We start from the raw sequence: 25,486 nt of genomic DNA on the forward strand, positions 1-25,486 counted from the left end.
AAGATGTAACGCTATGACAATGTGTTTCGTTCAATTAAGCCAAAAGTAACGTTTATAATGAAATGAAAGAGAATGACATAAATGAATGAAAATAATTTGCCATAAAAATATTTATGTATCTTTGCCTCTTTTACTGTTGATACGTACTTGCATTTATTTTGACACAAGTGCCAGTTTCCAGGTTGGATAGCAAAAAGACAAATATCAACATGAAAGTAGAAAAAAATCAATTTTGCGTCAATTTTAGTAGTTTTCTGATATTTAGAACAATAGTTCGGAAAATGTTACTTAATTTTAGTAAGAAATAAAATCAGGTAAAATGTTTCTACTGTACAAATAACACCAAATAACCGATTGAAATTTCTTTGGCAGCGTTCAACAACCTTCTGATTCCTTCCTGATTATGCATCAGAAAAACCCTAACAGTTATTGCACGATTTTTGCTTCTTCCGGTTGTGATGTCGCGCAATAGGAATCGAAAATCTATTAAATTAACCGGTTCTACGAGCAGTTATCAAAAAGATCACCATTTTGATTGATTCATTTTAAACGGGTTTTAAGCGTTTTGTCGTTCAACCACCATTTAAGTTACGATAAGCAGTTGGACCGAACGGTTACGCAGTCTGAAATTACGATTTTATTTGTGGGACGCAGTCAGAGTTTCAATAGAATCGATTTCAATAATTTTTTTCATTATAAAAACTAAAATTCGTATTAAAAGATATGTTAAAAAGGAATATAAAAAAATACTAGTTTACCTGAAATGAATTGAACTCATGTTGTTTAGTCGATTAATATAATTATATTATCTTCTATTGTAAAGGACATCAAATTACCTTTAAAAATAGCAAGTGACTTATTAAGGAAATTAAGGCAACGGCTTAATTACAGAATTATGAAAACCACAGCCGACTTTATAAAAAATAATATTCCCATCAAATTCACAATGCGAAAATTTGATGCAATATTTCATATAATTCAACAACTATATTTTCATAATGTTTAATTTTTGAACTTGCACAGCTATTAATATATACGCTGCATTTAAAGTTATAAAGTGGTGGATTCAAACAAACGCCGTTGATGCGAAATATTAAAAATTGATCACGAGTAACCATTTTAAAATAATAATGTACGAAAATATTCTATCTATAGTGCAGTTGTAACCCTTCAGGTTCACTTTCCCCCACTTACTTACTTTTTTTGTTTTTTTTTCTGTGTTTTATTTACTTTTGTTCTTACATTTTCCCCCGCACTCTTGACCCTCTATATTGACAGTTATTGTTAAGTATTCTTTAAGTCCGGTACATCAAACATCTTAGAATTTTTAGCTATATTTAATAAAACTAATCAATGTTAAATATAAATTAAAATTAATGATAAATTAAAAACTTAAATAACTTTTGAACCATACATACAAATTAAATATAGTTTATAAATCTGATAGAACTCAATGAACCCCCACTATAAAATATAAAATTGATAGAATTAATTAAACAGGGTACTTAATATAAATTATAAACTAAATCCCTGCCTTCAGCAATGTTAAAATTAAGAGCCCTTGGCATCTGGAGATAATTGGTGTCTTTTTCCTCATTTTTATTACCGTGAGAAGCTCTTTCCGACCCGACCCAACCCTTTTTTTCTCAGAAGCTTGCCGAACTAAACCAGTAATATTCCCTCAACTCACAGCGTTCCCATGGAACCTTTGTCATGTTAGTGGGCCTTTAGCCCACCATCAGGTAACCCGAATCTGACAAAAAGCGCACGTTTTCCAAGGCCAGGTCATAGGTCAAAGGTGTGCCTGGACATTTTCGCTTGAAAACAAAATAAATATAACCTCGTGATTTCCTGGCATCTTCTCCCCCACAAACACTGAGACCACCGCAATAACGCGGAACCAACTCCGAGGGACCTTTCGCGGGGCGGATAACGTCATACATCCCATGACAGGACACGAGTCTTGGGTGCACCAATTGCATTTTATTTTCAACTCCGCCCTAAAATCCCTGGAACAAAACCAAGAGACAGAGCCCCAAAAAGAGAGAACTCGAGAGAACTCTGCTTTTGGGAGAACTCAACTTGTACCAGGAAGGAAGGAAGTTCCCCATTCATAACCGAGAGAACTCTGCCTTTGGGAGAACTCAACTTGTACCAGGAAGGAAGGAAGTACGCCTTCATAACCGAGAGAACTCTGCTTTTGGGAGAACTCAACTTGTACCAGGAAGGAAGGAAGGACGCCTTCATAACCGAGAGAACTCTGCTTTTGGGAGAACTCAACTTGTACCAGGAAGGAAGGAAGTCCGCCTTCATAACCGAGAGAACTCTGCTTTTGGGAGAACTCAACTTGTACCAGGAAAGAAGGAAGTCCGCCTTCATAACCGAGATAACTCTGCTTTTGGGAGAACTCAACTTGTACCAGGAAGGAAGGAAGTCCGCCTTCATAACCGAGAGAACTCTGCTTTTGGGAGAACTCAACTTGTACCAGGAAGGAAGGAAGTCCGCCTTCATAACTGAGAGAACTCTGCTTTTGGGAGAACTCAACTTGTACCAGGAAGGAAGGAAGTCCGCCTTCATAACCGAGAGAACTCTGCTTTTGGGAGAACTCAACTTGTACCAGGAAGGAAGGAAGTTCCCCATTCATAACCGAGATAACTCTGCTTTTGGGAGAACTCAACTTGTACCAGGAAGGAAGGAAGGTCGCCTTCATAACCGAGAGAACTCTGCTTTTGGGAGAACTCAACTTGTACCAGGAAGGAAGGAAGTACGCCTTCATAACCGAGAGAACTCTGCTTTTGGGAGAACTCAACTTGTACCAGGAAGGAAGGAAGGACGCCTTCATAACCGAGAGAACTCTGCTTTTGGGAGAACTCAACTTGTACCAGGAAGGAAGGAAGTCCGCCTTCATAACCGATAGAACTCTGCTTTTGGGAGAACTCAACTTGTACCAGGAAAGAAGGAAGTCCGCCTTCATAACCGAGATAACTCTGCTTTTGGGAGAACTCAACTTGTACCAGGAAGGAAGGAAGTCCGCCTTCATAACCGAGAGAACTCTGCTTTTGGGAGAACTCAACTTGTACCAGGAAGGAAGGAAGTCCGCCTTCATAACTGAGAGAACTCTGCTTTTGGGAGAGCTCAACTTGTACCAGGAAGGAAGGAAGTCCGCCTTCATAACCGAGAGAACTCTGCTTTTGGGAGAACTCAACTTGTACCAGGAAGGAAGGAAGGTCGCCTTCATAACCGAGAGAACTCTGCTTTTGGTAGAACTCAACTTGTACCAGGAAGGAAGGAATGTCGCCTTCATAACCGAGAGAACTCTGCTTTTGGGAGAACTCAACTTGTACCAGGAAGGAAGGAAGTCCGCCTTCATAACCGAGAGAACTCTGCTTTTGGGAGAACTCAACTTGTACCAGGAAGGAAGGAAGTCCGCCTTCATAACCGAGAGAACTCTGCTTTTGGGAGAACTCAACTTGTACCAGGAAGGAAGGAAGTCCGCCTTCATAACCGAGAGAACTCTGCTTTTGGGAGAACTCAACTTGTACCAGGAAGGAAGGAAGTCGCCTTCATAACCGAGAGAACTCTGCTTTTGGGAGAACTCAACTTGTACCAGGAAGGAAGGAAGGTCGCCTTCATAACCGAGAGAACTCTGCTTTTGGTAGAACTCAACTTGTACCAGGAAGGAAGGAATGTCGCCTTCATAACCGAGAGAACTCTGCTTTTGGGAGAACTCAACTTGTACCAGGAAGGAAGGAAGTACGCCTTCATAACCGAGAGAACTCTGCTTTTGGGAGAACTCAACTTGTACCAGGAAGGAAGGAAGGACGCCTTCATAACCGAGAGAACTCTGCTTTTGGGAGAACTCAACTTGTACCAGGAAGGAAGGAAGTCCGCCTTCATAACCGAGAGAACTCTGCTTTTGGGAGAACTCAACTTGTACCAGGAAAGAAGGAAGTCCGCCTTCATAACCGAGATAACTCTGCTTTTGGGAGAACTCAACTTGTACCAGGAAGGAAGGAAGTCCGCCTTCATAACCGAGAGAACTCTGCTTTTGGGAGAACTCAACTTGTACCAGGAAGGAAGGAAGTCCGCCTTCATAACCGAGAGAACTCTGCTTTTGGGAGAACTCAACTTGTACCAGGAAGGAAGGAAGTCCGCCTTCATAACCGAGAGAACTCTGCTTTTGGGAGAACTCAACTTGTACCAGGAAGGAAGGAAGTCCGCCTTCATAACTGAGAGAACTCTGCTTTTGGGAGAACTCAACTTGTACCAGGAAGGAAGGAAGTCCGCCTTCATAACCGAGAGAACTCTGCTTTTGGGAGAACTCAACTTGTACCAGGAAGGAAGGAAGTTCCCCATTCATAACCGAGATAACTCTGCTTTTGGGAGAACTCAACTTGTACCAGGAAGGAAGGAAGGTCGCCTTCATAACCGAGAGAACTCTGCTTTTGGGAGAACTCAACTTGTACCAGGAAGGAAGGAAGTACGCCTTCATAACCGAGAGAACTCTGCTTTTGGGAGAACTCAACTTGTACCAGGAAGGAAGGAAGGACGCCTTCATAACCGAGAGAACTCTGCTTTTGGGAGAACTCAACTTGTACCAGGAAGGAAGGAAGTCCGCCTTCATAACCGATAGAACTCTGCTTTTGGGAGAACTCAACTTGTACCAGGAAAGAAGGAAGTCCGCCTTCATAACCGAGATAACTCTGCTTTTGGGAGAACTCAACTTGTACCAGGAAGGAAGGAAGTCCGCCTTCATAACCGAGAGAACTCTGCTTTTGGGAGAACTCAACTTGTACCAGGAAGGAAGGAAGTTCGCCTTCATAACTGAGAGAACTCTGCTTTTGGGAGAGCTCAACTTGTACCAGGAAGGAAGGAAGTCCGCCTTCATAACCGAGAGAACTCTGCTTTTGGGAGAACTCAACTTGTACCAGGAAGGAAGGAAGGTCGCCTTCATAACCGAGAGAACTCTGCTTTTGGGAGAACTCAACTTGTACCAGGAAGGAAGGAAGTCCGCCTTCATAACCGAGAGAACTCTGCTTTTGGGAGAACTCAACTTGTACCAGGAAGGAAGGAAGTCCGCCTTCATAACCGAGAGAACTCTGCTTTTGGGAGAACTCAACTTGTACCAGGAAGGAAGGAAGTCCGCCTTCATAACCGAGAGAACTCTGCTTTTGGGAGAACTCAACTTGTACCAGGAAGGAAGGAAGTCGCCTTCATAACCGAGAGAACTCTGCTTTTGGGAGAACTCAACTTGTACCAGGAAGGAAGGAAGGTCGCCTTCATAACCGAGAGAACTCTGCTTTTGGTAGAACTCAACTTGTACCAGGAAGGAAGGAATGTCGCCTTCATAACCGAGAGAACTCTGCTTTTGGGAGAACTCAACTTGTACCAGGAAGGAAGGAAGTACGCCTTCATAACCGAGAGAACTCTGCTTTTGGGAGAACTCAACTTGTACCAGGAAGGAAGGAAGGACGCCTTCATAACCGAGAGAACTCTGCTTTTGGGAGAACTCAACTTGTACCAGGAAGGAAGGAAGTCCGCCTTCATAACCGAGAGAACTCTGCTTTTGGGAGAACTCAACTTGTACCAGGAAAGAAGGAAGTCCGCCTTCATAACCGAGAGAACTCTGCTTTTGGGAGAACTCAACTTGTACCAGGAAGGAAGGAAGTCCGCCTTCATAACCGAGAGAACTCTGCTTTTGGGAGAACTCAACTTGTACCAGGAAGGAAGGAAGTCCGCCTTCATAACCGAGAGAACTCTGCTTTTGGGAGAACTCAACTTGTACCAGGAAGGAAGGAAGTCCGCCTTCATAACCGAGAGAACTCTGCTTTTGGGAGAACTCAACTTGTACCAGGAAGGAAGGAAGTCCGCCTTCATAACTGAGAGAACTCTGCTTTTGGGAGAACTCAACTTGTACCAGGAAGGAAGGAAGTCCGCCTTCATAACCGAGAGAACTCTGCTTTTGGGAGAACTCAACTTGTACCAGGAAGGAAGGAAGTTCCCCATTCATAACCGAGATAACTCTGCTTTTGGGAGAACTCAACTTGTACCAGGAAGGAAGGAAGGTCGCCTTCATAACCGAGAGAACTCTGCTTTTGGGAGAACTCAACTTGTACCAGGAAGGAAGGAAGTACGCCTTCATAACCGAGAGAACTCTGCTTTTGGGAGAACTCAACTTGTACCAGGAAGGAAGGAAGGACGCCTTCATAACCGAGAGAACTCTGCTTTTGGGAGAACTCAACTTGTACCAGGAAGGAAGGAAGTCCGCCTTCATAACCGATAGAACTCTGCTTTTGGGAGAACTCAACTTGTACCAGGAAAGAAGGAAGTCCGCCTTCATAACCGAGATAACTCTGCTTTTGGGAGAACTCAACTTGTACCAGGAAGGAAGGAAGTCCGCCTTCATAACCGAGAGAACTCTGCTTTTGGGAGAACTCAACTTGTACCAGGAAGGAAGGAAGTCCGCCTTCATAACTGAGAGAACTCTGCTTTTGGGAGAGCTCAACTTGTACCAGGAAGGAAGGAAGTCCGCCTTCATAACCGAGAGAACTCTGCTTTTGGGAGAACTCAACTTGTACCAGGAAGGAAGGAAGGTCGCCTTCATAACCGAGAGAACTCTGCTTTTGGTAGAACTCAACTTGTACCAGGAAGGAAGGAATGTCGCCTTCATAACCGAGAGAACTCTGCTTTTGGGAGAACTCAACTTGTACCAGGAAGGAAGGAAGTCCGCCTTCATAACCGAGAGAACTCTGCTTTTGGGAGAACTCAACTTGTACCAGGAAGGAAGGAAGTCCGCCTTCATAACCGAGAGAACTCTGCTTTTGGGAGAACTCAACTTGTACCAGGAAGGAAGGAAGTCCGCCTTCATAACCGAGAGAACTCTGCTTTTGGGAGAACTCAACTTGTACCAGGAAGGAAGGAAGTCCGCCTTCATAACCGAGAGAACTCTGCTTTTGGGAGAACTCAACTTGTACCAGGAAGGAAGGAAGTCCGCCTTCATAACCGAGAGAACTCTGCTTTTGGGAGAACTCAACTTGTACCAGGAAGGAAGGAAGTCCGCCTTCATAACCGAGAGAACTCTGCTTTTGGGAGAACTCAACTTGTACCAGGAAGGAAGGAAGTCGCCTTCATAACCGAGAGAACTCTGCTTTTGGGAGAACTCAACTTGTACCAGGAAGGAAGGAAGGTCGCCTTCATAACCGAGAGAACTCTGCTTTTGGTAGAACTCAACTTGTACCAGGAAGGAAGGAATGTCGCCTTCATAACCGAGAGAACTCTGCTTTTGGGAGAACTCAACTTGTACCAGGAAGGAAGGAAGTTCGCCTTCATAACCGAGAGAACTCTGCTTTTGGGAGAACTCAACTTGTACCAGGAAGGAAGGAAGTCCGCCTTCATAACCGAGAGAACTCTGCTTTTGGGAGAACTCAACTTGTACCAGGAAGGAAGGAAGTCCGCCTTCATAACCGAGAGAACTCTGCTTTTGGGAGAACTCAACTTGTACCAGGAAGGAAGGAAGTCCGCCTTCATAACCGAGAGAACTCTGCTTTTGGGAGAACTCAACTTGTACCAGGAAGGAAGGAAGTTCGCCTTCATAACCGAGATAACTCTGCTTTTGGGAGAACTCAACTTGTACCAGGAAGGAAGGAAGTTCGCCTTCATAACCGAGAGAACTCTGCTTTTGGGAGAACTCAACTTGTACCAGGAAGGAAGGAAGTCCGCCTTCATAACCGAGAGAACTCTGCTTTTGGGAGAACTCAACATGTACCAGGAAGGAAGGAAGTCCGCCTTCATAACCGAGATAACTCTGCTTTTGGGAGAACTCAATTTGTACCAGGAAGGAAGGAAGTCAGCCTTCATAACCAAGAGAACTCTGCTTTTGGGAGAACTCAACTTGTACCAGGAAGGAAGGAAGTCCGCCTTCATAACCGAGAGAACTCTGCTTTTGGGAGAACTCAACTTGTACCAGGAAGGAAGGAAGTCCGCCTTCATAACCGAGAGAACTCTGCTTTTGGGAGAACTCAACTTGTACCAGGGAGGAAGGAAGTACGCCTTCATAACCGAGAGAACTCTGCTTTTGGGAGAACTCCACTTGTACCAGGAAGGAAGGAAGTCCGCCTTCATTACCGGGAGAACTCTGTTTCCCGGACAGGAGAAAGGCCATGTCGAGATAAATATAGAATAATGCGTGATGAAGTCGCGCTTAGATATTAACCCTCAATGCAGCCCTCATGACCGAAACAACTCTCACCAACTGCCTAGATGACCTAAATCCAGGACATTCCGACCGGAAGAGTATAAGCCGAGCAGTAATGAATCCGGGAAGCGTAATGCCCTCAACACCCTCAAATCACCTGTTGATCACCCAAAATCTAGACGTTCCGAGAGAAGAAACCAGATGACCGAGACCGATTCCCTCGCCTAACCAGATGTTTAAGACTGAAACCCGAAGTACCTACGCCGCTTGTAAGAAGTTCGTCGTCGTCATCCGGACATCCGTACCGTAATCCGGGCATCCGTGCCGTAAGCGAGACGAACGGACAGTTTGGAATTGTCACCGCGAAACAAGAAGTCCCCCGTCGAGTCCCTCCAAGAAAACGCGTGGGCGTGTGTCTTGCGTAATTCGGAACCCCGTAATACGGAAGCTCCCGTAACCCGGAATCCCGTAAATTGAAGAGCAACCACGAATCAAGTGATAAGTAGAAATTTATCATAATCCCCCCTCCCTTGTAGAGTATCCAGGGTCGAAATACGACATAGCCGGTGAAAACGTAGATAATTATTTTTGGAAAGAAGGCTTAATCCCTCGCTATTGTTCGAGAAAAGGGTTTAAAACAGCCCCCTCGAGGTTGAGAGTTCATTCTGCTTCTTGAATTTATTCAGTTTGGACTATAATTTTTAGTTCGCATTGTACCCTCGTTGTAGCCATTTTTGTTTAGTTTTATTTTGAGTTAACATTGCCATTGTGTAATTGTCGAATCTCTAATTGTAGTAGTTTAATTGTTGTGTTTATTATTTAGTGTAAGTGTATATTTGTTTCTGCTCCCTCCAACCTTTGAATCCAAGATTCCTGAGAGTAGGGATACTGGAACCGATAGGGCTCGGATTTTTCTGATCGTTCAACCGGTAAATTCAGTTAACCATGATTAATCGGAAAACTTCCAGATAATTTAACGGTAAAATTTCGAGTTTGTTTATCAACTAATTATATAGTTTGAAAAAAAACATTATATTGATCGCAATAAATTCACCACCGCCTTACTTTCCCCGAACGTATTTTTTTATCATGAAGCCAATATGAACTTTTATTTAAATAAATTTGTACACTCTGTTTGAAAAGTCTTCGACAGCTGAAATTTTTGCCCTCTTTTTAATTCTGCTAGAAAACTATAATAGATAGCTCGATGAAACCAATTGCAACTTTTATTTATTTTCCAATATCTTTCGTTATTTATCGGTTTCGTCCGCCAAAAATTAATAGTTTGGCGGGAACCGTCGAAACTCATTTTTGACAACTGTTTAAATATTGGTTCTACGGCACTGACTCACGCGTTTTTGAATTCACAATGGTCGGTTCATATTTAGAAAGTGGAAAAATTATCCCTCTACAACCAACGGTTGAGAAGTTATCGCGTTTCCAAATTGTCGTCGAAGTTGCGTTATTTATAATCGCTTGATGCATTTTAGGTGTTTCCTAGTTTCGAGGAGAGTTTGGAAACGCTATAACTTCTCAACCGTTGGTTGTAGAGGGATAATTTTTCCACTTTCTAAATATGAATCGACCATTGTGAATTCAAAAACGCGTGAGTCAGTGCCGTAGAACCAATATTTAAACAGTTGTCAAAAATGAGTTTTGACGGTTCCGGCCAAACTATTAATTTTTGGCGGACGAAACCGATAAATAACGAAAGATATTGGAAAATAAATAAAAGTTGCAATAGGTTTCATCGAACTATCTATTATAGTTTTCTAGCAGAATTAAAAAGAGGGCAAAAATTTCAGCTGTCGAAGACTTTTCAAACAGAGTGTACACACTGGTTTTTTAAAGAGAAATAAGATCAAATTATAACTCTTCGAAATATTTACGAATTAAATATTTACCGAAAAAAAGCAAATTGTTTTTTTTTCTGGAAATATAGACCATATTTCTTCGTTAATCAATCATATTTGTTGTTCCAGTTGCGATGTACCCCGACTAAAATGTAATAAAACACTAATGGAAAACTCGTATTAGTCTACCCATGGATAATAGTGAACTACTTTAACTATTTTTTATAATAAAAACCATGGTTTAGCAAATAATATAACTATGTTTTCATCTGGTGCTGCTTGTATCTTACACTTAATTCCGAAAAGGATGTGTAGATAAATCAAGAAATAAACTGAAGTGTCAATGCTGACTAATGAAACGGTGAAATACATTGTATTTTAACAAATTGGATAAAGTTGGTCATAAAATTCCCTTTAATTCTAATCTGGGCCGCGGAAGTCTACAGACATCTGGCCAGAGCGCAATATAACCTGCGTCGTTTGCGCAGTTTACTAAAATACGGGGCGACGTTTCAGTGAGATGGGCATTTTTGGTGCTCAATGCCCCCACAACGCGATTGAGTGACCAGTCCTTACAAGCACCCGGGAGAAATGGCCACAATTTATTAAGAATTTATCTTTTGTGATAGTAGATGGATAGTTTGCGCGTAGCGAATTGTTTGGGAAACTATGTCAGCAGTAGCCCCGCCAGGGATTTTATGCACGTAGGCCCAGCCTGAATTAGAGGCCCCATCTATAATGTTTATTTAAAAAATTCCCGAGTTTCAAGGATTTTTTTTATTTAAATGTTTTAAAATTTGACATGATTTCTATTTTCCCATTGAATTTTTTAAAGGCATTTTAATCAAGGAATGACACTCTTCGATTAGTTTTTTTTTCAAAATTCGTCGACTACTAACTTTGGGTTGTCTTTTAAACAATTCGACAAATAACCATTTATCGACAGTGTAGCCAGATTTGAAGCCTAAATTCTCCCATAGTTGTCCGTAGACGTGTTTCAATTCTTTTGAGTGAACTGAAACTTCTTTCTGAGATTGTATTTGCCACAGGATTGCAAGAAACAATTTTGTAGTATTTCACTAGGTCGGGGAACCCATCTGCCATTTTAATTAAATAGTGGAAGCAGTCGATTACGCTGGTAAATTTCTTGGGGATAATTAAATTACTGGCTATCTTAATTTGGCTTTTTAACGAATTCAGGTCGAATTGAAACCGATTATAAGTGTTACAATGGGTTACGATATCGTTTTCGTTAAGAAAGTTTTCCGAGTTAGGGTCACACGCCATTATACCTTTGAATAAGCCAGAGTTTTCCAATAGTCGAATTTTCATTTCTGAAATAAATTTATCAACTAATTCGAAATAGGTGGACCTCAACTGGTCAATCAGGGTTTTTGCTTCCGTTTCCCTGCTACCCGTTGTACTCGTTACCACACTATGTTTTAATCTCTTGTTAGGGATTATTTTACGTTTCCGTAAAGCTATCGGTTCGCTGTTGCGATCAGGTATTGCAATAAAAGCAGATTCTGCGATTTTAGTAGCTTCTACCCAAATTAAATCAAAACGTTCCGAGTTCCTACATTCTTCTAAGGTCTTAACGGTAGCTTGGCAAATGGCAACGGCTTCCGTTAAAATAACTTTCGAACTTTGCAAGTATTCCGACACGGAATTCGTTACGCCTAATACTTCGTCTAGTGCGACAATTAATATTAAAGGGGCTCCAAAGTTCGGTGGCAAAATGTGTGTAAAGTCAGTAAAGTGTGAAATTTACGGTTGACTCTCTCCGCCTCTGCCAAGGCCGAGTGAGGGGCTGGGGGAATGAAAAGCATGCTCAATTTTTTTTTTGCCTCCGAACTTTGGAGCCCCTTTAAGTTGTTAAAGTTATGTAATTGGGATATATACCCACGACAGTCAGCAGCTTCCTCTGGTTTTCCGTTTTCAATTAGATTCTCTAACGTTAAAACTACGGAATCGAGTCTATTTCTAAAATAACTAACACCTTGTTTTTTACTCCACCACCGAGTGTCGCAGCTTTGTGGCATTTTAAGTATCTCATAGCCCAGATCTTTTTGGGAGTTTTCAAAATATTCGCTTCTAATAACCGAATTGCTTTGAAAATTGTATATGGCCTGAACCAAACCAAGTAGTTCCCTAACTGCCAATATTTTGGAGCAACAGTCAACTAAAACTAAATTTAAGCGGTGCGCGTAGCAATGCACGTACGGACAATGTCCGCCTACTGCCTCTTCTTCTTTCACCCTCACTCCTTTTACGTGTCCGCTCATTACACTTGCCCCGTCATATGTCTGTCCAACGCAATTCTCCAGTTTTAAACCACCCTCTGTCAAAAGATTTATAATTGCCAAGCTGATATTCTCAGAATCGAACTTATGTAAATTAGTGAAACCTAGAAATCTTTCTACGACACCTATTTATATTCTAGTATATCGAATACAAACGCTTAGCTGCTCCACCCCTGCATTGTCTCGGGTTTCATCGGCAATTACAGAGTAAAACCCACCGGATTCGATGACCTCTTCGACAATCATTTTCCTTACTAAATTTGCACAAATGTCAATTATTTCATTTTTTACAGTTCTGTGAATATATTTTGCATTATTGGGCATAGTCTCGCATTTGGCTTACAGGCGGGCCCTCAGCTAGTTGTGTGTTTCGAGGCACTCCACCCAGTACGCCCCCCCCCAACCCTTTTTTCCAATGGGATAATTTCCGTGCCACCCTTTTCTCCATAGTCGAACCACCACAGTAAGGCACCCTCCCCCTTTTACTCATGCGAGAATTTCCGTGGCACCCTTTTCCCCATAGTCGAACCACCCCAGTAAGGCCCTTCCTCCCAATGTGATATTTACCGGGGTACCCACCTCCCCCTTTTTCCCATGTGATAATTACCGTGGTACCAACCGCCCCCTTTTCCCCATTTGATAATTACCGGGGTACCCCCAGTAAGGCCCTTCCTCCCCCTTTTCCCCATGTGATAATTACCGTGGTACCTACCTCCACCTTTTCCCCAGGTGATAATTACCGTGGTAAAAAGCGAATTATAGGAAAATATAGGAATAGAAATAAGCGAATTATAGGAAAATATAGGAATAGAAATAAGCGAATTATAGGAAAATATAGGAATAGAAATAAGCGAATTATAGGAAAATATAGGAATAGAAATAAGCGAATTATAGGAAAACATAGGAAACTAAATAGGAAAATATAGGAATAAGGTAATTACTGCATATCAGTATACTTGGACTCGAATCACCTAGAATATTAATAATTTTTTGGACACTACTTTCTTGCATTATTGAATAACTTAGTGGATTTCAAGATTTTGTTCGAAAGTGGCAGTTTTTCACTACATGGTCTATGACACGTACTTAAAAAATTATCTCATTTTCAAAAGATCGTGAAATTATAGGAAAATATAGGAAAATAGGTGAAAATAAAGGAATTTATAGGAAGGCATTAAAAATATAGGAAAATATAGGAAATATAGGAAGCCTGGTCACCCTGTGTGATAATTACCGTGGTACCCTCTCCCCCTTTTCTCCATGCGATAATTTCCGTAGAACTCCCCTCCCCCTTTCCAACGCGAGAATTTCCACGGTACTCTTTTCCCCGCAAAAATAACTCAAACTCGCAGTCGTACCAACCCCCCCCCCCCCCCCTGTACCCCTTTAAACCCCCGGTATCCAATAGCTGATGCATAAAGGCCACGGGACTAACGTACGCCGAGAGAGCCACGGGCGTCGTTCAACAACTATTAACGGAGAAAAACTAAAATTTGTAGTAATATCGTCTGCTACCCCTCCTTTAACTTTGTCGAATGACGTCACTATACCGATAAGCAACGGAAAAACCATCTCGCTCAGCCGATGTTTCCGCTGAGTCTCCGAGGATCAACGTGACGTCAAAACAGGAAGTCAAAAAACCCGTTCAGCAAAAAACCGCCGACGTTGAGCTCGGAGCTGAGCTTTTTTAGAGTTGTTGAACGCAGCCACGGGATTTTCAAATCGGAACGACCCCAAAACCCCTCGCCCCCGCCTCCCACCTCCCTGTTTCCGAAACGCACAGTTCTGAAACTACCCCATACGATCCCCACCCTTCGAAATTCGCGGCGGAAACAGAGTAAATTTCGGGTGTATTGCGGGTTGGGACAAACACGGCCCAACACTCAGGGGCGACAGATTTTGAGAAAATAGATAGTCGAACCACTTCAGTAACGCTGCGAAAGGCAGTCTCGGTTTCCCTCGGTTTTTCCCCGCCTTTGGCTTCATGACAGACTAAGCAAACGTTCCTGAAAGCTGGGACGTACGACCGACGACGACCAACGTATCAAACGATCATTATAACATAGATTATTTATTGGCTTATATATGGGGCGTCAAACCGGAAAAAGCTAAATAACATTTCTAGGAATATTTTAACAATTCTATGAATATTTTCAAACTTCTAGGAATATTTGCAAACTCTAGGAATATTTTCAAACTCTAGGAATATTTTAAATTTACCTATCAATTTTAAGAATCCTATATATTTTAATAGTGTTTCTATAGATATTTTAAAGCGTTTCCTAGTTATTTTAAGAGAGACGTTTCCTATATATTTTAGGGACATAATATATTTTTCGGCAAAACGCGGGAGAGAAAGCAGCGCTTGTAGTTTCCAATCGGAGAGTTGAGTGTGAACACTGTAAAGACGAACTATGATGGTACTTGTACCGTCGATGGAGTGGTACTTGTACCGTTGACCATAAATTTTCTTGAGGCGAGAACACGTAGAGCTCAAGCATTTGAGTTCAATTAGGTATTAGGAGACCAGGTTTTCCAGAGGATACCCGTAAATCAGATCGCTTATTGAAGGATGCAGATTCGGACACTAGATCATTCAGTGGAGGCTTATCATCAACGGTACAAGAACCATCCCTGCAATGGTACAAGTACCATCCCATTAACGGTACAAGAACCATCCCATCAATGGTACAAGTACCATCCCATTAATGGTACAAGAACCATCCCATCAACGGTACAAGAACCATCCCATCAACGGTACAAGAACCACCCCATCAATGGTACAAGTACCATCCCATCAATGGTACAAGTACCATCCCATCAACGGTACAAGAACCAGCCCATCAATGGTACAAGTACCATCACATCAATGTTACAAGTACCATCCCATAAATGGTACAAGTACCATCCCATCAACGGTACAAGAACCATCCCATCAACGGTACAAGAACCATCCCATCAACGGTACAAGAACCATCCCATCAATGGTACAAGAATCATCCCATCAATGGTAGAAGTACCATCCCATCAACGGTACAAGTACCATCCCATCAACGGTACAAGTACCATCTCATCAACGGTACAAGTACCATCCCATTAACGGTACAAGTACCATCCCATTAACGGTACAAGTACCATCACATCAATGTTACAAGTACCATCCCATAAATGGTACAAGTACCATCCCATAAATGGTACAAGTACCATCCCATCAATGGTACAAGTACCATACCATCAATGGTACAAGTACCATACCATCAATGGTACAAGTACCATACCATCAACGGTACAAGTACCATCCCATCAACGGTACAAGAACCATCCCATCAACGGTACAAGAACCATCCCATCAACGGTACAAGAACCATCCCATCAACGGTACAAGAACCATCCCATCAATGGTACAAGAACCATCCCATCAATGGTACAAGTACCATCCCATCAATGGTACAAGAATCATCCCATCAATGGTAGAAGTACCATCCCATCAATGGTAGAAGTACCATCCCATCAATGGTAGAAGTACCATCCCATCAACGGTACAAGTACCATCTCATCAATGGTACAAGTACCATCCCATTAACGGTACAAGAACCATCCCATCAATGGTACAAGAACCATCCCATCAATGGTACAAGAACCATCCCATTAACGGTACAAGTACCATCCCATCAACGGTACAAGAACCATCCCATCAATGGTACAAGTACCATCCCATCAACGGTACAAGTACCATCCCTTCAACGGTACAAGTACCATCCCATTAACGGTACAAGTACCATCCCATCAATGGTACAAGTACCATCCCATTAACGGTACAAGAACCATCCCATCAATGGTACAAGTACCATCCCATCAACGGTACAAGTTCCATCCCTTTAATGGTACAAGTACCATACCATTAACGGTACAAGAACCATCCCATCAACGGTACAAGTACCATCCCATCAATGGTACAAGAACCACCCCATTAACGGTACAAGTACCATCCCATTAACGGTACAAGAACCATCCCATCAATGGTACAAGTACCATCCCTTCAACGGTACAAGTACCATCCCATTAACGGTACAAGTACCATCCCATCAATGGTACAAGTACCATCCCATTAACGGTACAAGAACCATCCCATCAATGGTACAAGTACCATCCCATCAACGGTACAAGTTCCATCCCATTAACGGTACAATAACCATCTCATCAACGGTACAAGAACCACCCCATTAACGGTACAAGAACCATCCCATCAACGGTACAAGAACCACCCCATTAACGGTACAAGTACCATCCCATCAAAGGTACAAGTACCATCCCATCAAAGGTACAAGAACCAGCCCATTAACGGTACAAGAACCAGCCCATCAATGGTACAAGAACCATCCCATCAATGGTACAAGAACCATCCCATCAACGGTACAAGAACCACCCCATTAACGGTACAAGAACCATCCCATCAACGGTACAAGAACCACCCCATTAACGGTACAAGAACCATCCCATCAACGGTACAAGTACCATCATAGTTCACCTTTACAGTGTTCACACTCAACTGTCCGATTGGAAACTACAAGTGCTGCTTTCTCTCCCGCGTTTTGCCGAAAAATATATTATGTCCGTAAAATATATAGGGCACGTCTCTCTTAAAATAACTAGGAAACGCTTTAAAATATATAGGATTCTTAAAATTGATAGGTAATTTTATAATATTCCTAGAGTTTGAAAATATTCCTAGAGTTTGAAAATATTCCTAGAGTTTGAAAATATTCCTATACTAGAAGTGTTAAAATATTCCTATACTAGAAGTGTTAAAATATTCCTAGAAGTGTTAAAATATTTCAAGAAATGTTAAAATATTCCTAGAAGTGTTAAAATATTTCAAGAAATGTTATTTAGTTTTTTCCGGTTTGGCGCCCCATACGTTTCAGCCTTGGTTAATTGCAACAATTAAATGTGAAATATTTATTTCAACTACCTTGCGCATAAGTTTTAAAAATCGTTTTTTTTAGTACGATAAGAAACCAAAAGTCTAAAGGTTTTTTTTCCGGTAATTGATAAATATGAATTTTTTAAATATTACCAACTATAAATAAAGAAAAACTCACGGAAGATAATCTAATAAAGTTTTGGCCAAAAAGTGATAGAATAATTTAGTTATTTAGTTGGAAAAAAAACCTTAGTCGAATTTTAGATTATTGGATAATAGTTGAACTAAGAAAAAAACTATTGAACATATTAGCTAATAATTACATCAAAAGATAACTTTATTTAAAAAAATATACGTATTAATCAAATTATACGAATAAAATTGATCGAAAAATATTAACAACATTTTTATTCAAAGAAATATTTTTCGAAAAAATTCGTTTGTGTCTTAGTTACTGTTAAAAGTTTACCGACACCGAGCCCTAGGAACCGATCCCATAGAAAATAGTAGGCGATAGTTTCTTTAGAAATATATGGTCAAAGAGTGTATATTTTCCGGTTTTAATTCCCCCCCTCTTATGTTGGAAAAAGCTAAAAGAACCTAGTAGAGATGGCCTAACCATCACTAGAAGCAAACTAAGATAATCCCCTCAGTCCCCTCCCCCGCAATTTTGTTCATTTCTGTATTTAGTGTTTTATAAAATTCAGTGTCAAATAAAGATTTTGTGATTGATTAACGACAAAGGGTTTCCATTCTGAATTCGAATTTCCCCCATTTTTTTTTATTTCTTTTCCACGTATGTAACCCCTCTCTCAGATTTAATTCACGCCAGGAAAGGCCACGCCTCGCATTTTGTCGCCATCTTCCCCCGCCTTGGTGAATTAATATCTTTGAGCAAGGGCTAGGAATATTTCTGTCAGTCAAACATCACATGACGAAGTCTTAAATTCCTAAAAAAGATTACACAGTTTATTAAGTACGATTAAAATTTGCCCCGGGCACAAGACGGTCAGTTTTTCTAGTTTTAGCTTCAATCTCTTTGTCGCTTCATTTTCAGTATGACACGTCCTGTATTTAATTTTTTATCTATCTTTCTTTTTCGGTGTTTAATGTTTTTTGTTTGCGTGGGTTGTTTTCTTATTTTTTCGTGTTCGGTCTATTTTTGCGATGGTTTCCGCCCGTCCGCATTTCCGACTACTTCACTGTGTGAATCTAGGTATTCCTGGATATGCGATGAGTTTCTTTTTAATATCTTTTTGTGCTAGACTAAACTATCTATCTCAACTTAAGTGTTACTTTTTCCCGCATGGCCTCTCAGCCTGTTTTATCGGACTGCTCCCTGTGCGGTAAACAAATTAAAAGTTTAAACAGTCACTACAGTTGGTCCTCAACTTGTACTAAACCGTCGGCAGAACCACGACTCGAGGTTCTTGGTGAATCGCTTTCCGAACTTCGCAGCGATTGCATCGTGGGCCTTCTCGCGAATTTAAAATTATCTCGGCGTGTCGTGCGTCGTATTCCTAAACGTGCCCGTCATTTGGCCGCCAGTTGCCTTTCTTATGTCATCAATACGGTTGTCCGCGTTAAATCGGTTTCCTCTTGGGTTAGTCTGTTTAGTTTTCCGTCGGCGCATTAAAGAAAACATCAACACGTTCCGTGACGGCCTCGTTCTACCAACAGCATCTACCATCCCTACTTCCTCCGCCCGGCTTCCGACAGCTCGTAATATCGGGAAAATCGTCGAAGCCAAGTTATCCGACGGTGATGTTACGGGAGCTGTCCGTATTACCTGTTCCGATGATTGTTTCGCTCAAAACGACGCCACTACGCTCGCGTCCCTTCGAAATAAACATCATTCGGCGTCTGGCCATACTGATTTTTCCTTCGAGTCGGACAACGATTGGTCAACTTTATCTGCCTTAAACGTCTTTGACTCGGCTGTCCGCATAGGTCTGCAATCGTTTCCAGCCGGCTCCGCTGGGGCCTTCGATTCTTTGTCCCCTCAGGATCTCGCGGGCCCAAATTCTGCGATATCCGCCGATTATCTGCTGAAGTCACTCACGAGTCTTTGTAAGCCTATGTTCGATGGCCTCGTCCCTCGGGATATCTGCCCTGGGCTGTACGGCGCCTCCCTGTGCGTTCAAGAAGAAGGACGGGGTTATCTGTCCTATCACTGTCGGACATACCGTTCGGTGTCTGGTAGCCAAGTTAGCTTGCTCGCATATTGCGCCAATTCTGGGCCCTTTCCTTCGTCCATCGCAGTTGGGGTTCGGTATCCACGGGGGGGCGGGTGATGCCGCAGCCCACGCCGCCCGTCGCTACGTTAACCACGTTCATCAGTCGATTTCTTAAACGCTTTCAATAGCATCCGACGAAACCGTCTCCTTGAATGCGTCAAAAAGGACACCCCTGACCTCTTTTGGTTTTTACGCCAATGCTATATGGCGCCTTCCCATCTCACCTACGGTGTATCACTCCGGTCATCCGAACGGGGTGTTCAGCAGGGTAACCAATTGGGTCCATCGCTCTTTTGTCTCCTCGTGCATAGAGTGGCTTCCCGCATGGCCTCTGAGCTTAACATATTGTACCTCGATGATTCGACACTGGGTGGCAGTCCGCGTTCCGTCCTCGACGACCTGCTACTTCTCCAAGAACTTTCCGGTGATATCGACCTGGAGCTCAACCCTTCCAAATGTGAGTTGTTACTCCTAAACCCCGGTGGATTTGACTTTCAACACTACCAATCTATGTTCCAAGTGGCGGCTCCTGGCTTTAAACTCTCACCGCGCTCCGAATTTATCCTCTTAGGAGCTCCCCTTTCGACGAGGCTATCTCCACTCGCTTGTCCTCTAAAACCAAGGCCTTGAATACCATGGTCGGAAATCTTCAGCAAATATCTGCCCATCAGGGTTTTTTTCTGTTGAAAAACTCAATTAATATCCCTAAGCTTTCGTATCTCGGCCGCAGTGCCCCCGTTTGGCGTGACGTCTCTGGCCTTACGTCATTCGATGAAACCCTTCGTTCGGCGCTGCAAACAGTTACGAACACTCTCATGGACGAGGCACCTTGGCTACCTTCGTCGCTTCTTTTGTCTCGAGGAGGCCTGGGTAATCACCACGCCTCTACTCTCGCTCTCCCCGCCTTTCTCTCGTCGGTATCCAGCGTGGAGGCCTTAGCCATCGCGGTGCAGCGAGGCAATGCGGCCTCAGTATTAAACATTTTCCCTCCGACCGCCTCACTCGGTGATTGATTGTTTGTACTCCCTGCCTTAAATTCGTTTGGGTGGTTGTGTTTTGTACTATTGTTCATATTTGTTAATAACAGGTTGTATTAGCATAAAAAAGACGGTCAGCGTAAACATATTCGAATGACTACGACTAGTCGCCACGACGCAATTTTTACACACAACCCCTATGGGATTTGTGTGTACTATTTTAATTTTGTACGTCAATTAAATATTTTATCAAACCCCCCGAACCTAGGTAAGTTTTTTTAAAATGCGGAGCCTAAGAAGTTGGTCATTTGCATATTTTAGTGCTTTTTATCGATTTTAGTTTTGAATTTTTAAAATACAAGGGCCATTTGTCTTCAAATATTTAATCTTTGGAAACTTCTACAAATGGTGTAAATTGTCTAGTACAGGGCGTTGGATACTTTTGGTGACCCTTTTCGGGCATCCCACTTGGGTTATAATTGATACAATTTATTATTTACTGGATAAGGTGATAAGTATCGTTGTTAATGCACTTCTTGGTTGAAAAGGTTCAGCTTTTTGTAACAATGTCTCTTTGGTGGTTATTGTTTGCTTATCAAGTTTTTGTACAGCGGCGATTGTTTTATTATTCCTAATAAAAAGGGTGATTGATAAAAAGTTGTAACGATATTTTGGTGGTAAAAAATTTCTTAGGCAATCATACTGCTCTTATGTACAGGGTTATAGAAATATTCTTCATTATAAATGGAAAGGTCGATTAATAAAGCATGGTCATGATTCTTTCTTTGAATTAAATTTACTCTTGGGTTGTTACTTTCTAGTGGGTTAACGATTGGGTAAGGTTTTTAATACAAAGGTAAGTTCAGATAACGCTCATTTACGACAAAATCCCATTGGGGGCCATTAAAGTAGGTTTATTAAGTTAATGTCTATTAATGTCTATGACTAAAATCTTGTTAAAATGGTGTGCACTTAAATGTCCGTGTTTCATTTTGTTAAGCTTTGGAAACCTCAACAAAGCGTACCTAACATTAAGGTTGAACGAAAACGTCATTTTTATTTGTTTTACCTAAAAAAATAAAAAAAATATTTACCAACTAGGTTTCCAGGAAATGTGCTTCTACGGTAAGCAGCAACATTAAGACTAGTTTTCATGTTTTTCGGTCCTTTTATGAAAGCCGCGGCCAAGTGAGAAAATATGAAAATTGTCAAAAATTATCAAACAATTCATACATTAATTTTCATGACGAATCCTTTTTTTGGCAGATTTAATGGAATAATATTTACGAAAATCTGGTTTCCGATTATTAATGAATCACCTTCATACATTTGCTGATTAATATTATAATTTTGAATTTAACAATTCGTCATTAATTTTGTTGCGTTTTCTGAAGGATCTGATAATAAACGATTAACAGGCGTTTCTTAGAATTGTAGCTGACTACGGATTTTTGGAGTGTATAGCCATGAGTGGATAGCTGTACATCGAAGGTGAGTGTTTAAGTGCTAAAAGTTACCAAAAGCTCAGTGAATTGACGTCAAAGAATTGATGTTATAAAATGAAAATCGCTTTTTTTTACAAAAATATGAAACATTTAAATAAATTTGCGCAATGGCACTGGTCCTCACGTTTAAAATAATAATAATAATACTAATAATAATAATCAGCTAGGCTAATACCCAAGGCACCTCCTTAGGCCCAAGTCATCTAGCGACATATAATGCCCTAAACAGGTGGCCGGGTTACAATGCGGAGGAGGGTGGTGGCCAACAGGCAAAGAATCTGAATAACGCCTTATGCCTTGATTTTCATCCTATACCGAAAGTACTTGGTCATTACAGACATAGCTGTCAATAAAGTGTTTTTTGATGCACACTTAACATTTTAAAAAACTGACGGTTTTACAGTATAAAATAAGCAGATTTTGGAACGAAACATTGAATTTTCATTATAAGGACGTTTAATCTTTTGCTTAGGTGTATGTATTAAATTTAATTAAAAACACAGTCACATAAGTATGATACTAAATTATATTGTTGTAAGCTACTTAACTATTCCATGTTAACCTTTAACAGAATGTTTACCGCTGTGAAGTCCTTTGCATTTCGCATCTGCTTTGAAACAATGTACGTATTACCGCAGCAATCCAGTTTTAATATTCGTTTCAATATATCTGAAAATGTAGTACTATTCCTAACAACGGGAAGCCTAAGCCGACGTCATAGGGCACTAAGGTCATCATAAGGCTTGTCGTCAGACACCAATCTTATCTTTTGTTCGCCAAACCGCGCATACAACAGTGATTATTCGAATTCACTTAATACTTGAGGAAATGGAAATTATAATAGCTGGATATAGCTTCCATTGTTTTAAAAAAGAAAAGGCGCAGCTGGCAATAACTGAGTGATTATACTGCGCATTTTACAATAAAAAACTAAATTTAATTCTAGTTAAGAGAATTTCTTCTATTTTAATATGTGATTGGGAATCTTGGGTTTCTAATTCGGAAATGAAAAAGAAGGTTTTAGACATGTTATTATATTTTAACTTGCCAGTGAAGTAGGTACGGTTCATAAGATCGCTAAGATTATCAGCATATTGTTTTGTAAGAGTTTTGTCTTTAATTGTACTTCGCTGAAATAAATGCAATGCAAATAAATAAGCTTAATTGTATAAAAAATATTTAATAATAATAGAGTCATTGCTATTATATAATTCGGGTGAAAAAGTATATTTTTGTGGAGCTCTTTTTAACTGTTAGATTTAGTTATTAAAGGTATGAATGGGTATAACAACAATTTTATTTTTAAAAGCTCCTTGTAGTAGGAGTTTATCGTTCTTTTAAGCTGATAAAATCTAAATAATCATTATATTTTTATTAAATTTTCACAAATCATTGTGATGTATTTTATCTAGTATATGTTAAGTCGTGATGAAATCTCTGAGAGGTCAGATTTCTTAATCAGTCTTTTCAGATCAGCAATGAAGTGCTTGGTTTTACTCAGTTTACTCATTATGCCTATCTCCGTTTTATTGGATGAAAATTCACCTACCAAATACCTTCCACAAGGTAAGCTAGAATAATTTTACTTAAAAAAGGATTTAAGGGATCTTCGTTTTCATTACTTTTAATTAGGATTCAGTGACATACGATATTGTTGAGTCTTGGATTAATAATAGTAGTTCCTACCTGGATATATAACTTATAATAAAACCTGACCAGTAAATGGCTTTTGCGACAGCAGCGTTGCTTCGGTGAAGTTAGCGGAGAATTCCCGAAATTCCCGTAACACGTAGCCTTCTACAAGGCAGAACCCGTAACAAACACTTAGCAAATGCACGCGGGACTATATTGTGATATATCCAGGTAGGAACTACTATTATTTATCTAAGGTTGAGTCAAGTATCGATTGGAGCGTCGAATCTTAAGAATAGTCTTAGGCCCCATTTTTATGGCCGTTCATAGCTGCATCCGCTTCAAGAATATTCATTTCCCACGTCGATCAGTTTTAAACAGTTTTTTCCACTGCCTCTTTGAAAAAATGCAAAATTTAAAAATCCCCGCTATTGGTGTTAAGTTAGCAAGCAGCAGAAACAGATTGAGCTTTTGTACCCTTTTTCATTAATAATTTTGCAACAAACTGACGGGTTAATATTTAATATATAATATTAGAATAATTAAAAAAAAAAATTACGAAGATCCCCTTCGCTGTAAAGAATATACGGTATCAACTCTTTAGCAGTGGTTTAGCCAGGATTTTGGTTCGGGGGCGAGGGGCTCACAAGTAGGAAGAATATTAACTTTTCAGGCGGTGACTTAGAAAATAACAATTTTATTATGTCAGATGTAGTTTTCTACGGTACTTAAATCTGTTTTTGGTCTGTTTTAACACTGTTGGGATATTTTTACAACAATATTTTCCGTCCGTCCAAACAATAAGCTATAAGAACTGAAGAGGTGCTAACTAGTGACCTTTGAGCCGTATTTTATTTAATTTCCTGGATATTCTTAAGATTTTGCTACTGGCTTCCGGTTTCGGCTGCAAATTATTTGGACTTAGTTTTCGAGTCATTTCCAGCATCGCTGACAGATCACTTCAAAAAAACAAATCAAATCACATAGTAATAAAACCAAGTTATTGCTTTATGGGTATTCCTTTCGCCGTTGTCCGACATAACGTCGTGTTGAAACTAAAAATATTAAGGTTCATTAAGTTTTTTAAACATACTAATTTTGAAACAACTTGGATTTAATAGTGTTACAATAGATTTAATATAATTTCCTTATCAAATTGGCACGTTTGTCGTAAAAGTATATGGAAACATGAATGAATTAATAATAAACATAAAACTTATCAAGAATAAACCAAGATATGATAAATTATATTAAAAATAATTTTGAATTATTTTTTAGTTGAATGCAGCAGTATTAAACCACGAACAGCCGCAGTGAGCGAAAGCGTGAAAAAAGCCTGCCCGCAGTGCCAAGACGATCCCCGAAACCAATGCGGTTACTTGGATTTGGTGGAAAGCCTATACGACGGCCCGGGTATTGAGGCCGTGATTGGTTAGCTTCTAAAATAATCACTTCTCTGAAGTTAAGAAAAGTAAACTGAAAAAGTATTTAATAATTAAAATGGAAAGAAATTGACTGTCTTAAATGAAATATTAATTCATTTGGGGCACTGAAAAAACTTTTTTTCTGTAATGAATGTTATATTCTAAACTATTTTTTCTTTTAATCTTACCATTCTTATTGTTTTATAAAATTAAGTTTTTTGCTTAGAGTTTTTTCAAAATCTTTAATAGCTGAAATATTGAAATGTTAACTTTTCGTTAGTTATACTTTGGAGTTTAAAGAGGAACGGCCAAGTTTTTCCAAATATGGCCTTATTTCCGTATCAAAAGATTAACAAGACGTTAAATATACTAACACGTACCTTTTTTGTCTTGAAAAAACAGCTTTTGGCCCAAAATGTTGAAACGAAAAATAACGC

General features: G+C 40.4%; 1 long non-coding RNA gene across 2 annotated transcripts; it reads left to right on the top strand.

Moving 5' to 3' along the window:
• The first annotated feature begins 22,972 nt into the window (after window positions 1–22,972).
• Window positions 22,973–25,276, top strand: LOC149963326 (uncharacterized). 2 transcript variants are annotated; one of them, XR_016480216.1, is made up of 3 exons: window positions 22,973–23,094; window positions 23,465–23,559; window positions 24,904–25,276. It is a non-coding gene; the product is annotated as an uncharacterized LOC149963326 (long non-coding RNA). The 2 variants fall into 2 exon arrangements; XR_016480217.1 differs by lacking the exon at window positions 22,973–23,094 and having other exon boundaries at window positions 23,448–23,559.
• Window positions 25,277–25,486: the final 210 nt, after the last annotated feature.

This window comes from Leiobunum rupestre, chromosome 1 (genome assembly GCF_980474605.1).
Source record: "Leiobunum rupestre chromosome 1, qqLeiRupe1.1.hap1, whole genome shotgun sequence".
NCBI classification, from domain to species: Eukaryota; Metazoa; Arthropoda; class Arachnida; order Opiliones; family Sclerosomatidae; genus Leiobunum; species Leiobunum rupestre.